Here is a 16,071-nt window from a genome sequence, read left to right on the forward strand (position 1 = left end):
GTATTTTCTAAAAAGTTCACAGTCTTCTTAAAAGAACATTAAAGTTAAAATTAAACTTTCATCATTCAGATAAGTGCATGCAGTTCTAAGAGACTTTATAATTAACTTCCACTATTCAACTGTGCACAGTCTTTTTAAATGCATGTGCCAGAGTTCACATTGTCAACGTATATGAGTTTGTGATTGGCTGATTGCTGGCACATGGTACAGGGGGGGCAGCAAATGTAATTTAATTTTGAAAACGGTCAGAAAAAAAATAAAATCCACTGCTTATTTAAAATTCAGAGTAACTGCTATTGCAGTATCTTTTTTTATATACCTTTGTTGATTATGCAATCCTACTGTATTTAACCCCCTTGAGCGCCAACGACGGCTCTGAGCCATCACAAATTGTCTCAGGTGCCGACGGCTCAGAACCGTCACTAGCACTCTCCCACTTTGAGGGAGATCTGGGGGCTCCCACCCCGGCGATCTGGCCTGCATAGTGACAAGCATTGACAGAGCTTCACGTTTCGCGCAGCGACGTCACCGCGCAACTTTATTAACAACTGACAATTGTCAGTTATAGGGAGATGGGGTCATGAGGCTTAGAAGCCTGTATTCCAGGCATCTAAGCAGCTACAGACCCCCAAGACCCACCGTTGGAAAGGTAATCGCCTAACCATTCCAACTGTATACAGTATGTGGCATCTGCAAAAAAAAAAAAAACATTTTATTTAACTAAATGTTGTAAAATAATTATTAAAAAAAAAAGGATGTGGGGGTCTTTAGGGCTCATAAATAAAAATCAAAACTTCTTAGAGACCCCCAAAATATATTTTCTAAAAATTAACTAATATATCTTTAAAAATATATATATATATTGCTTTATATATTCTAGCTAAATGATCATTGTAGTGTAAATGCAGTGATCACTTAGCTATAAAATGTCCCTTTTCCAATATTGCTCCTGATATTATATTTGTAATCTATCATGTGGTTACAAATTACCAATGGTAGAGGGATGCTTTTTATGAAAAGCTAATAACATTTTTATTATCAGTCTTTTGGCCTGTGTGTTAGGTGAATAAGCATCCTCTTTGCTCAGCTCTCCCCATAGTCTAATTTTTGCTGCAAAAAGCTTATTTTTTTGCAGTAAAATTGATATCTTATTTCTAGCAGCATACTTTATTTGAAAATATCTTTATTTTTGTAAAGAGAATTATGGCTAAGCATCTGATGAGTGCTGAGGAAGCAGCTGAGATTCTTATGAACTTAGACTAGATTCCTTCTCTGAATGACACTGCAGAAGATTCTGACAGCGACTTTTTCCCTGGGCTGTCAGCATATACTGACAGTTCAAGTAACACAGATGAACCAACTGAGCCACGGCGTGGCCGCAGACAGTTCATAGATGTCAGTTCCCGTGGCAGAGTGATGTCAACAACATCCGCAGCATACTGTTGGAGTCATGGGCATATTGCATCAACATCTACAGTGCCCACACAGCATACTTTGGGAGTCATGGGCATGGGAGATGTTGCAACGACATCCGCAGTGGCCGCACAGCATACTGTGGGAGTCATGGGCAGGCCTGTTCCAAGCTACAACTGGACCTCCCCTAATATGGTTCAGCCAGTGTTGCCTCCATTTATTGACAATTCTGGCCTCTTGGTGGGCACTGCAAATTTTGAACCCATCAACTACTTTCAGTTGTTTGTGGATGATGAGTTCTTAGAATGTATTGTTCAGCAGACAAATCTGTATGCCGAGCAATTTTTTCAAAATACTGGTGCAGAATTCAGCCGCCATGCCAGAGCACATAGATGGACTGCGACCAATTTGAAAGAGATGAGGAAATTCTGGAGCCTCACTCTGCCAATGGGGATTGTGCAAAAGCCAAGCATAGCCTCATATTGGTCAAAGCAGTCTACTCAGATGACCCCTATCTTCTCTGCTACAATGAGCAGGGACAGATATGTTACTGCTCAAGTTTTTGCATTATAATAATAATGCAAATGCTCTGCCACAGGACTACCCAGAACATGACCGATTGTTTAAAATAAGGCCTGTTCTTGACCATTTATTGGCAAGATTTCAAGAGTGCTATACTCCAGGCCAGAACATATCGGTCGATGAATCCTTTATCTTATATAAGGGACGTACTGTTTTTAAACAATACATTCCTTCTAAGAGAGCTCACTATGGGATCAAGCTGTATAAGCTGTGCGAGAGCTCTAGTAGATACACCTATCGTTTTAGGGTATACACTGGCAAGGATTCTGTTCTAGCACCCCCTGACTGTCCCTTCGCCCTTGCTGCAAGTGAAAAAATAATGTGGGACTTACTCCACCCAATATTTAATAAAGGTTACCATGTATATGTGGATAACTTTTACACCGGTGTGCCATTATTTAAATTGCTATATAGCAAGGGCACTGTTGCGTGCGGCACAATCCGTGCCAATCGCAAAGGCTTTCCGACTCACATGTTCAGAAAGCAAAAGAGGAGAGACCACAGCTTTGCGCTCTGATGAGCTGCTAGCTGTGAAATTCACCGACAAGAAGGATGTGCATCTTCTCACAACTATACACGATGAGAGCACATCACCTGTCTATGTCAGGGGGCAGAACACGCCAACTATGAAACCCATGCGTGTCCTGGATTACAATCGGCATATGGGAGGGGTAGATAAGACTGACCAGATGCTTGAACCATACTCTGCTTCTCGCAAAGCATATATATGGTACAAGAGACTGGCAGACCACTTGATACAATTGCTTAAAGGGACACTGAACCCAAAGTTTTTTTCTTTCGTGATTCAGATAAAGCATGAAATTTTAAGCAACTTTCTAATTTACTCTTTATCAATTTTTCTTAGTTCTCTTGCTATCATGTATTGCTAGCACAAATTTGAAGTGTGTAAGACATAAATGAACATGTCACATTTCTTAGAAAAACAATATATAGCCCCTCATTTGATGTGTCAGGGGTGTACTTTCTGTACCCTAATTTAACTTCCTAGATGGCTAGAGCTGTTTAACGGCAGATATGGCAACCTTGAAAATCTTATTTAGAAATTGTCTTTAAACATTTGGGGTGATGTCTACAATTAGACAGCTGTAGCCACCTGGGAATTTAAGATACAGTATACAAGGTACACAGTTTTGGAAAGTACACCCCATGGCGCATCATATGAGGGGCTGCATGTATTGCTAGCACAAATTTGGAGTGTGTAAGATATTCGCTTATCTGTTGCATACTTCAGATATGTGAAAGAAATAGGACCTCATTTGATGCAGCTGGGGGTGTAGTTTCTAAAAATATATAGTTTTGTTGTCATATCTTAATTTCCCAGGCAGCTAGAGCTGTTTAATTGCTGGCAACAATACATTAAATTTAAAGATGCTTTTGGTTAAGGTCTATCAAATTAACACGCCGGCAATAAAATAGTAGAAAAACACAGTGAAATGTTCTCAATTTCTGCTTATTTTAGACTGTTTACCTACTGTAAATATTTAGCAACACAGGTTTTGATGATAGAGTTTAGAAAAATAAAAATTACAAACTAATTTTTATTGATTGTGAAGTACAAAAATATACTTTTTTCATATTTTATACTTTATTTTTAAAACCTGTTGAGACTTACACATAAAATAATGGTATATTTGGAATCTGCTAGGTCTGCAGAAAAAAAAAACATATATAGTTTGTATAGTTTATTCACACAAAACTTTACTTCTAAAACTGTTTAAACGTGAACTGCAACAAAAAGCTCAACACTAGCTTAGCACCCAGGTGGGAAATTGCTTAGCAGCCAAAGGGTTAATGGTATTTTAAAAAGGGACAATAAATATTTCATACATACAAGAGTTTGGAAATATTTTGAATGCATTAATGTCTTGCTTGCTGCAACGGTTTTCCAATAGCCCCTTGCCTTGTTTGGAGAACCCAGTACAGACCTACTGAACGAGACAAGGCTAGCCACAGTCTTTATGTTCGCAATATGTTTTCATTTCTTTAATTGATCATTTCTGCAGGACAGATATGTTGCAGGGTAAAATTGAAGACTGTCATGTGCCCTTCGAGATGTCAGTATTAGAAATTTCAATTTTCAGACTTAAAGGAATAGTCTAATCAAAATTAAACTTTCATGATTCAGATAGCGCATGCACTTTTAAGCAACTTTCTAATTTACTCCTATTATCATTTTTTCTTCATTCTCTTGGTATCTTTATTTGAATGTAAAGCTTAAAGGATTCCAAAACTTTTTTTTTTGTGTGCACTACCAAACCACACATTTCATATAACAATCAGTAATATAAAAGAGATCACCTATTTTTACACTCTAACGAAGCTTCTCTACATTTTAAAATATACTTTTTATTTTCTCCGATTACGTCACCCAATCCAACCCTCAAATATGGGCCGGTCAAGGTGAATAGAAATCTCCAATCTGTTGCAGATTTTCTGCATATCATTATGTGACGATTTCGTCACCCTGCGCATGCGTAGACTGATTGTGAAACTTGCGCATGCGCATATCCCGTCCCTGATACAGCGGGTCTGTTGGTTTGTATAGAGATACACCGTGAGTGACAAACGATCACTCTGCAGAAGCTCGCGCATGCGGATTGCTGCAATGCTCCGCCATATTCGAACCTGGGTTATCCAACAGGATTGGGCTATGAAAATGCATACCCGGTGGTGGGTTTGGAAAACTTTCAATTTTCAGAAGAGGATTACTACTAAACGGTAAAATTTTGGAAGTTGAATGTATAATACAAAATTCTATAATATTTATTAATTTTGCGATAGTGCCAACTTTTTTTAGAGGGTTTAGTGTCCCTTTAAGAGCCGGACCATTTTTGGTTTAGTACCTGGGTAGCGCTTGCCGATTGGTGGCTACATTTAGACACCAATCAGAAAGTGCTACCAAAAAATGGGCCGACTCCTATGCTTACATTTTTGCTTTTTTAAATAAAGATAGCAAAGAACAAAGAAAAATTGATAATAGGAGTGAATTAGAAAGTTGCATGCGCTATCTGAATCCTGAAAGTTTAATTTTGACTAGACTATTCCTTTAATTACAGGAAATTAGACAAAATAAAAAAGACTGTAAAGTTGTTTTCCTACACATACTTAAACATTGTATATTAACATTAACAGTATTTGCAGGACACAAGACCATTTAAATGTCAGACAGCATCTGACATACCTGTAGTATAAAATCTGACCAAATGCCTGTGACCTTGTATGCTTCAATAATTTAACATCAATTAAAAGGATGGGCTGAATTTTTTCTTTTGACAGCATGGACATAATTCTCAACTGACAGCCTTTCAACTTCAAATAATTGAGACATTCCTATGAGTCAACAAGACAGAAACATACAGTACCTGCCTGGAGGAAAATTTCACTTCTTTTAGAACCACAAAAATCCTATCTGCGGTTTTGCTGTGACTAAGTGTTGCTTGGAAAACAATTTGGTAATTACTGATGAATACCTGACTTCACAGGTAGCACGTTACTCTCATTTATTCCCTTTATAAAGATACACGCTCCTGTTGGGGTTTTAAATCAAACTTATCTAGGTCAATTAGTATAGGGGGTTCCCAAAGTATTTTAGAAAGAACACAACCTTTTTGAACATGAACAGAACCACAGAACCCCCAAACAGTATGAAAAAAATAAAATAAAAACCTATGTTTCTTTATAGTTCAGATTCCAATGAAAAGCATGGGAAATGCTAATCTAGGAAAGTCTTTACATACAAGGAGATCTGTTCCTGGCAAAGCTGCTTCCATATTTTATTGCAATATACAATTATAACTGATACATCACCAGGTACAGCAAAAGCTTAAACAACTGCAAATTATAGTGTGGGAATGGGGAGAAATTTGCTGTAACAGCACAATGGAGACACCTAAGTACAAACCCTGCAATATCATTTTTGGAGGCCTTGTCGACAAGATTAAAAGTAATATCTAAATATAAGAATAAAAACGTATACAGTGAATCACTTACTTTTATTTCCTAAGACTACAAAAGGCTCCATTTTGTGAAAGAACCAAAGTATTGTCTTCGGCCATTGGCCCTGTATATTCTATTTATCAAGACCTACACAGCCTTATTTGTTTTTAAATCTCATTCAAATCACCCTCATGGGGTAAATGCTCAGTTTACAAACATGACAGGTCTGAAGCTTCTGGATTATCTTGCCATCTAGTATCCAAAGTTCACATATATATGTGAGGAACACTGAGCTAATGATTTTTTCTTAAAATAGGAGTGTCCCACCTTTTCCCTATGAAGGACCACAACCAAATCTTTGCTGGCTGGTGAGCACATTTTAGAAATACTAAGTACTGTAATTACATATAAATCAGCCTACAAAAGAACAATGATTTGGCTAGATATACCATTGTGTTTTGCTTACACAAGTACAATATCTGGTAATATAATACAATCATACGTCTGTATTACTGACCAGGCCCAGACAGATTTTCTCTCCCCAATAGAAAAAAAAAAAATTATCTTCAGGCAGAAAATGTATATATTGTAAAACAAAATGATTGCATTTTACCCTCTATTATAGACATACATTATTCAGTAAGAAGGGGGGGCACACACACTATGACATGGCACCCCTGACCTTAGACTGGACTTTGAACACCAACATGAGTCTACCTTTAAAAAAATAATTTTTCATTATCTTTGACATATATGTTCTCTCTGCATCCATTAACCAAGGCTCGGTCTACAGAAATCACTTAGATACCATGTGTGTCCGAGTCTGCAGATTTCACAAAATGATTCGGCATCTGCTAGGAATCACGAAGATGATAGAATTTAAAAAAAAAAAACTATTCACAGCTGGAGAAGTTCTTACCTAGCTGTAAAAATACAAGTGTATCCTGCAAATTATCTGTGACTCACACGTTGTGTTTATTTTGCCATTTTTCCCTTCCACCTTCAAAAGCTTGCAAGATTCTTCAAATGCCCTGGGAACTTAGGTGATATCACTCGTCACTATCATAAATTTTTATAAAAGGAACACTAAAGTCAAAATTAAAACTTTCATGGTTCAGACAGAGCACTTAATTGTAAACAATTTGTTTAATTCCCCCCCATTATCAAAATATGCACACTCTTATATGCACACTTTCTGAGGCACCACCTCCTACTGAGCATGGCTGTCACATGATGCAAGAGGAAGGAAAAATGTTACATTGAACAACAACTACTAGTCATTTGAAATTCACACCAAGTGCTTTTGCTTTGACTTTTTATTGTGAATGTGTTGATTATGCAATGCCAGTGTATTTAATGGTCCTTTAAACCTAATCTTTCTTTTTGTGTCAGAGGTGGAAGCAATAAATTGTTTTAATATCAAACAACTAGATCTCTCTCTCTCAAAGTATGGATCAGAAATGGCCATTAAATACCATATATAAAATCCTGATACGTTGTAGCCTGGAGTGCATCATTTCCTGAGATAGATACATTAACACACTTATTAGGTTTGAACCCCAGAGGTAGAACTTTTCTTCACTTTCTGCGATGAGATTTTTTTTAGTGAAAAATTTTCTGCAGGTTATTTTTAAATAAAATAAAATTTTAAATTAGACAGTTACACTAAGGCACCAGTTCAATGTGTTGATTAACTGAAGTATAAAGCAATTTTTTAACGTTTTATAATATAGTGCAGTAGTTGAAAATTGCATTGCAAATTAGCTGCATTCAAAAAAATAAAATTTTAAAATGTCTCTTGAATAAATAAGTTTCCTTTTCTCTTGGTCTAACATAGAAATGTAGTAATAAAAAAGATGCAAAGCTCATACTAACGTCTTACATTCAGAATAAACAGCTTTGCAGACTGGGAAAGACTAGGGTGTGGGATTGATTTTTTTTTTCTCTGAGAGCAAGTCAACAAGCAATGAGCTTTGCAGCGCTACTGCATATTTGACTGTTCACTTCCAACAGCACTTTGCTCTGGATGCACTGTGCTAAGGAAAACTTACACAGTGCAGCCAGAGCACAGCTCTGTTTGAAGAGAATTGTCTTATGTGGAGCAGCACTACAAAGTTCAAGCGCTAACAGTGCCTGTATGTGTCCTGCTCTTTCTGCAGACATGCTGCATTTTCTGCAATGACATCTCAGATCACTGTATGTTCTGCCTTGGGGGTTTGAACATTGTCTTTTTAAACAAATTCCTTCGCTGTTTGATCACAAATGGGTTAATATAGTCAAAGATGCATGCCTATGTCACTCCAGACGAAAACACAGCTTTACAGCCAATCAGAAGTACCCACATATTGTGTATGCTTAAATCAATGGCTGTATCATCATGTGGGACAGAATTGGGGGGTTATCCAGGAGTGTAACTATGACTACATGTTTATAACATACTATAAGAGAAAGTAAATTTTACTGAGTAAAAAGAAGGGAAATTGTTTAAAAATGGCATTGTCTAGCAGAATAAAACAGTTTACACTAGAATGTCCCTTTAATCATTTTTCTTTACGTGATAAACTAAGCACTCTCACGCTACTAGGCCAGCAAATTTACAGTAGTGTGCTATAACATGGGCAGAATAGCCTGGACATAAGTTGCTTAGGCTGCCTTTTTCTCAAGCCACCACAGAACAAAATAAAATGGATCTACAATAATTGTTCCACTGTCCACTCACAAAGTAATTATGAAAATATACACACAAGAGGAACAAAAATTAAAATCTAAAAATCAGTAGATTTCTCTTTTTTTTTCCCCCACACTGATTCTCGATGACAGAGCAGCTGTCACTTAAAAAAAGAAGCAGTAAAAGTTATACTGGTAACAAGTATTTACTGCAGAGTGACATATGACAGCCATTTTATTGTTTTGCAGAAACTATTTGTAAAGGAAAATGTTCTTGTCATATATTGTTAGTTAGATTGATGTAGAAAAAAAAAGAACAAACAAAAAATATATGGAACAATGTCAAACTAATTCTTACACATAAAAATAGCAAAATGTTAAGCCGAAATTCAGTCAGAAATGTTTAAAATGAAGATATTGATAGTTATACTGAGCTATCAATCATAAAGGCCTGAAAATGAAAATTCATGTAATTTACACTATATCAGGGCTACACAGCTCATTCATTTGTCCAATTTTCCTGTAATTTACAATAACTATGAAAATTGTGAGGCTTCCCATTTCCCTGAGCTCCTATAAAGTAATACTGATGCTATGTTGTGTCTTCGTTATCCTAAATGTAAAAGCCTGTTCTTTACCACTTATACCCTGCTGAGGCCAGTTAAAAACAAAAAGTTATAAATGAGCTGAAAAAGAAAAACTCTCAATAGTTTCTCTCTTTTAAATGTTTTACCCAATTATCAATTTTACCTACTGGAGTGTATTAAATTGTTTACAAATAGCTCCTTCGCCTTTATTCTCTCACTTGAAATAGCCGATTTAGCCTATTGTATCCCCACCTATACTGTTGTTTGTTTTAAAAAAGGGAGATAGATAAAATAATGCTACCAGTGAGGGGCTGTGGGAGAGAGGCACTAAAATGTTCATATTCCATTGGTCTCTCTAAATTCTGGTCTTTGAATTAACAATAATAAAAGATAAGGAGGGCTTTGTTTAAATAATTAGACAGGTAAGACAATGAGGTCCCAACAAGATCACCCCACTGAATTCAGTTATCAGAAACAGCAATTCATGTACAAACTATACCTAAAGGAACAATTTCCTATATATTTTAAACTCTGCAGCTGGTAGAACAAGTCATTGGAAACACATTAATAGGACAGTATACTGTAAAATTATTTTTCTCACAATGTGTTTCCAACGACTTGTTATACCAGCTGCAGAGTATAAAATGTATTGGAAATTGCTTCTTTAGGTTTAATTTTGAATATGAAATAGCTGTTTTTGTTCTTGGACACCACAAACCATCAAAATGGGTTGAGCTTGAAAAGAAATCAGATCTACTTATGTTATCACTTTATGTACAGATACATGCTTCCTTATCTTATTTCTGTTTGTATACCAAATCCCAATACACAGAGAGAACTATGGGAAATTAAAATTGTATTGATTTTCTAAAATCTCCCACTGGGAGTGCAATTTCTTCTGCTGGCTATGTTTACATGTTTTCTATTTTTCCCTATACTTAAATATAGAAACTTTCAGTATAAGCAGGGGAACCAGTCCACAGGCAAAATCAGCTATTTCAAACGCTAATAGAAAGGTAAAGGAAGTATTTATAAACTATTTAATAGACTCCAGCAGGTAAGGTAAAGGAAGTATTTATAAACTATTTAATAGAAAGGTAAAGGAAGTATTTATAAACTATTTAATAGACTCCAGCAGGTAAAACGGTTCATTGGTAACCAATTAAAAAGGGAGAACAATTTAGGGTTAACTGATTAAGATTTAAACAACAAATACAACGTTAAAAAAATTTACAGCAACATATTTGTTTTAGAAGAAAAGGAAAAAAAAAAACACACAATTATATCTAACATATAGTGTCTAATATTTATCTATGGTTGATTCCACCTTGAGTTAAAGGGATATGAAACCCAAAAATGTTCTTTTGTGATTCAGACAGAACATGCTGTTTAAAAAAAAAAAAAAAAAAAAAAAAAGGTTCTAATTTACTTCTATTATGAAATTTGCTATGATAATCTGTGTTAAAGAAATACCTAGATAGGCATCTGGAGAACAACATGGCTGCTACAGCAGCTCACGGCTAAAAAAATTTTTTGCTAAGAGGTGACGTTTTCACCAATAGCCGTGCAGAAAATCCGGATCCCATGGGCGCCAAGCAGGATTTACCGCACGGCTATTGGCTAAGAGGTGAAAACGTCACCTGCTGTAGCAGCTAAAAACGGTGATCGATTGAAACAAATAAAAGGTACTTTCTACATGAAAGTATCTTATACTTCATGAATGAAAGTCCCCTTTATTTGTTTCAATAGTAAATCCTAGTGTTTGTAAAACGCTAGGATTTACTTTCGCTTTAAGCAGGTCTTATGTTTCAAAAGCCATATTGGCACCCTTTGTCCTTGCAGGGGAAGTTACTGTAGAGGCTGCACACTACATCCCAAAACATAGGTACATATTAATGTATAACCTTTGTTATGGGTATCGCCGTGTGTTATAAAGACTGCATATGTCTTACCCATGCAGAAAGGGAACAAGGTGTGATTAGTATTCTGCAACTTGCCATGAGGCAGCGTGTAGTTGTGGTTATATGTTGTGAAATGGCATTCTGTCTCACAGTATAGAAATAATAAGGCATTTAATGCGGTTTGTTAAATAGACATTCTGACAACAAAATGATAAATATTGCTTCAGGCCTGACACAGACAGGACTCTATCAAGCTTGTCTTTTAATGTGTAAATAGGCCAACAAAATGTATTAAAGGGACATTAAACACTTTGAGATGGTAATATAAAATGATAAACTGTATATATAAAACAACTCTGCAATATACTTTCATTATTTATTTTGTCCTCTTTGCCTGTAATTCCATTCTGAAATTGTGAGCTTTTCAGTTCCTGTTAGAAATGGAAGTGCAGAACACTGTTAAATCCAGCACAACCATTGGCTGCACACTCTAGTGACCTATTTATAACGGTCCCTAATTGGCCACAGCAGAGAAGGTAACACAAGTTACAACATGGCAGCTCCCAGTGTTTTATAGACACTAAAACTTTACACTTATTTTGTCACTTTTTAAACAACTAATGAAACTTTAAAAAATACATCTACAAGTTAATCATGGACTAATCTTTTCTTTGAATGCATCATTCTATCTAGCATGTATTTAGTGTTTAATGTCCCTTTAATACTTGCTGCAAAGATTTTTTTCTGAATCACAAGACTAGCGTGGCTAGTTCAATATAAAAAAAAAAAATGCAGGGCTGAAAAAATATCAGTACGGTTTATCAGTCAGTGGGGAAAGTTACTAGCCTAGTCCGTATTCAAGGGACATTGCAGCCAAATGTGACATGTACATTAGTGCGTACAAGTTTTGAATAGAAGCATTTTTAAAATATAGTTGTATTAGCACAATATGCTTCTGATAAATGTAATCACTGTTTTCTAGAGAGCTCTTACTACTGTGCACATGAAGCATATCTAAATATGCTTCACGCACCTAACATTTTAAACAGTAAAACTGCTCAGTAAACTGGTAGTGACTTGTATCATACAAATTGTGTTATCACATTTTTGATGCTACATGTGCTTTGAATTCAAAAGTGGAATGCATTATTGTGCATTTCAATTCTGGCTAGAGTGTCCAATTAAAAGGGACAGTAAAGTCAAAATTAAAAACAGGCACACTCCTGAGCTCTTATGAGCCTACATGGTTGTACTCTTCAATTACTAAGCAAATTTAATAACAGAAGTAAATTGGAAAGTTGTTTAAAATTGCATGCTCTATCTGAATAATGAAAGTTTAATTTTGACTTCACTATCCCTTTAAAGAAAGGGGAAAAAAAACAATTGTACTTGTCTAGTGCAATTTTTTAATTGGTCTGAGAATTGAGACATTTTTCTTTCGTAATTCAGATAGAGCATGTGATTTTAAACAACTTTCGAATTTACATCTATTATCTAATGTGTTTTGTTTTCTTGGTATCCTTTGTTAAAAAAGGACATGATGGTAGGCTCAGTAGCTGCTGCAGGTGGCTGCACATATATGTCTCATGTTATTGGCTCATCTAATGCATTCAGCTAGCTCCCTAGTAGTAAATTGCTACTCCTTCAACAAAGGATATCAAGAGAATGAAGCAAATTAGAGGTACAGTGGGAAAATTGTTTACAACTGTTAGCTCTATCTGAGTCATAAAATGTTAATTTTGGGTTTCATGTTCCTTTATGACATTTCCACGCTTGTATATGTATAAATATATAAGTATGTGTCATGCCCTGGATGTTATTTCTACTAAATGTGACATCAATATCATAAGATATCAGAAGTAAAATTGTAGTCAAAATTTCTGGGTAAAGCAACTTCCTGTTAGAAATCTATTCTACTATAGGAGAAAAGTTTTTTCTACAATTCTGGCCAACTGGTCTACTCCAGATATAAAAGTGATAAAATATTTGACTCATGGATATTTTTGGCTTCTTAGATACATAGAATATTGTTTTGTTTTATTAATCGGAAAAGTCAAAATCTAATCAAAACTCTGATAAACAAACAAAATCTATTTGTCGAGTTTGTTTTTTAAGGGGACATGAAACACACAAAAAAATAAATTTCTTTCATGATTCAGATACAGAATACATTTTAAAACAACTTTCAAATTTACTTCTGGTATCGAATTTGCTTCATTTTTTGGTATCCTTTGTTGAATGAGCAGCAATGCACTACCGGGAGCTAGCTGAGCACATTGTGAGAGCCAATGACAGGAGGCATTTGTGCAGCCACCAATCAGCAGCTAGCTCCCAGTAGTGCATTGCTGCTCCTGAGCATACGTAGGTCTGATTTTCAACAAAGGATACAGAAAGAACAAAGCAGATAGAAGACATTTTGAAAGTGTTTAATATGGCACTCGATCTGAATTGTGAAAGTTTTGTTTTGACTTTACTGTAAACTTAGTAGCCAGACAGAAAACTGAGGAGCCAGCCAGTTTTCAGGATCCAAAATTACAATTCTAGTAGCCGTGGCTTGCTGGATTTATCAAGCCCTAATATACTTGAGCTGGTTGGTTGGAGTTTTAAAAATAAATGATAATCATTACTGATTGCAACAGACATAGAGAAACCATTTAAATCCCTGATGAGAGAAAAGCAGCAATTAAGTACTTGCTGTAAAAATGTAGCCTTCCCTGTCATTTTAGGAACCTGTTTAACAAGTTAAGAGACTTTATTCAGTTTCTTATTCCATATATATGGGGGGGGGGAACAACTCACTTTTGAATAAAGTAAATTAGACATATGAATTGAAGCATCATTAGTCTTTAATGAAAGATTGATTTGTTAATCCATTAGTGTATTTTATGCAGTAAAATGGTTTTATTATAGATTTTTAAGAACTAAAACATATATATATATATATATATATATAGTATATTTATGCAGCATTTACTGTTATAGGACATGAAATAGTTAATATAATGGATAATAAAATGCCAAATGTCTTACATTTAACTTTTATTCCAAGGACATGTAGGTTAAGATAACCATCAAATAGTTAACCCAGACAAGTACACAGGTAAATTGAAATCATAAAAATAAAATGGCACAAAGCTGATATTTTTGGGGCAGACAGTATATTGTGCTTAGTTCAGCTAAATAAGGAAGTCCTTTTATAATCCAGCACACCAACAACTTGTATCCTTCCTTTCAGCCAAAACAGCATGAGGAATTCATAATTGGCTTTTAATGTTATCCAGACCAGTTTCTAGCACAATTTTAACCTCTTTAATGCCAAGGACCTAAAGCAGTGAAAGGAGCATTTAGGATTTTAAAATTGTGAAGCATCTAAATAGTTAATTATTTAGGGTTGAAAAAAAAAAATAGATCAAATGCTTTAAATTCCTCCATATACAATGAGGTCTCCCTGCAGATCTACAGCTAAAATGAGCCTAGATGAGGCAGCTGTTAGCAGCCACCTGATCTGCCCCCACTGCAGATGAGGTTACTGCAGTAATTTTCCCCTTTACTAACCTACGATAACACTTCTCTAGCTGCTCCTTGAACAGTGGTACAGCACCCCTTTGAAGAATCTGCTGTCAAATAATAAATTCAATCCCACTCATACCGCAGTATAAAGTAATCCTGCAGATAAAACCAGGATATACAGTCACATTCAACGAGAACTCCTGCAGCAAACCAGACTTCCATATAAAACGAGCACCAACAAAATGATTCTGGGGTGATCTTTCAGCAAATCCAAGGTAAATCATATTATTGCCAATAAATCATCCTGCTGCAAAACCGAAATTCCATAAACACAATGAATGATCATGTATTTCCCACCTCAAGATCAATAACAAGTAAAGGTAGGCTTAAAGCATTCTTACACTGAGGTAAGCAGATTCAATACGACCTACTCAGCAAACTTAAAGGAGTTGGTACAATCCACATGTGATTTTTTTTTTTGCCATGAAACGCATATCCTGCAATTGGATCCGTAATGGATCTCTGTGTTCTTACCTTGCTACAGGGTGATCAGCAATCCCACAGTTGAAATATATGTAAAGCGTGTAATGTTCCTTAGAAAAGTGGTTTCCTTTCCCAGATCCTTTCCCCCCCTTCTCCTTTTCCCTTCCCTGCAGTGCAGGGCTCAGACATCACATTCCAGGCAGGGGATAGTAACAATGCTAGGTGGGCTTCCCTTTCACAAAACCAACCTCCACACTGCTGCCGTCAGTGCGCTGCCATATAAGGCAAGTCTGGGCCGAGTCCTTTACTTTACTCAGCAAAGGCGGAGTTCTGGAGAGCCCAGGGGAAGGGATGGCCGAGGGAGGGAAAAGAAGGAAAAAGAAAACCAGAAGAAAAGAAAAAAAGTGTGAGAAATTGAGAGGGGAAAGGGAGTGTGTAAAGAAAGATGGGGGATACGGGGAATATAGTATAATGCTGCTACAAGACGAATAAATAATGGAACATGAGTTTGAGAACGAGGGAAGCTTAGCTAGCAAAGGAAGTGTTGGAGAAAGCGAAACGATGTAATTGCGGGCGGGGACAAGTACATATGATAAAGGATATATAGATGACTGGGAACCATATGGGTGGGATGATAAAAAAACAACAACAGGGGTGAATGAAGGAAGGGAGGAGTGAAGGGCGCAGGAAGGCTCTGTCTGTGCCTGCCCGAGTAAGAGATTTTCTTTGGGGGGACACAAAAAATACACACTTTCCGGCCAGTCCCTTTTCCACACTTTAGGACAAGGCAGTTTCAGATTGTGATTCAGTAATTGTTCCTGGTTGTATGTTGAAGCCAAGCAAGGATCTTGAAGGAGCTAAATCTGCACGAACTTCTGTATTAGATACAGACACAAAACTTTGTTGTTGATGCCCCCAATAACTTTACACAAACAATACTAGCCTGTATAAAAAAAATGCGTTTACCCCCA

At 36.2% G+C, this 16,071-nt stretch overlaps 1 protein-coding gene across 1 annotated transcript in view; it reads right to left on the reverse strand.

Moving 5' to 3' along the window:
* The window catches only part of LUZP1 (leucine zipper protein 1), a 309,455-nt gene extending 293,803 nt beyond the window's left edge, over positions 1-15,652 (reverse strand). The window contains exon 1 of the mRNA XM_053707205.1: positions 15,152-15,652. The gene's annotated coding sequence lies outside the window, so the exon portion shown is untranslated. The remainder of the gene's footprint in view (positions 1-15,151) is intronic.
* Between the last annotated feature and the right edge of the window lie 419 nt (positions 15,653-16,071).

The sequence above is a fragment of the Bombina bombina genome, chromosome 3 (assembly GCF_027579735.1).
Source record: "Bombina bombina isolate aBomBom1 chromosome 3, aBomBom1.pri, whole genome shotgun sequence".
In the NCBI taxonomy this organism is placed as follows: Eukaryota; Metazoa; Chordata; class Amphibia; order Anura; family Bombinatoridae; genus Bombina; species Bombina bombina.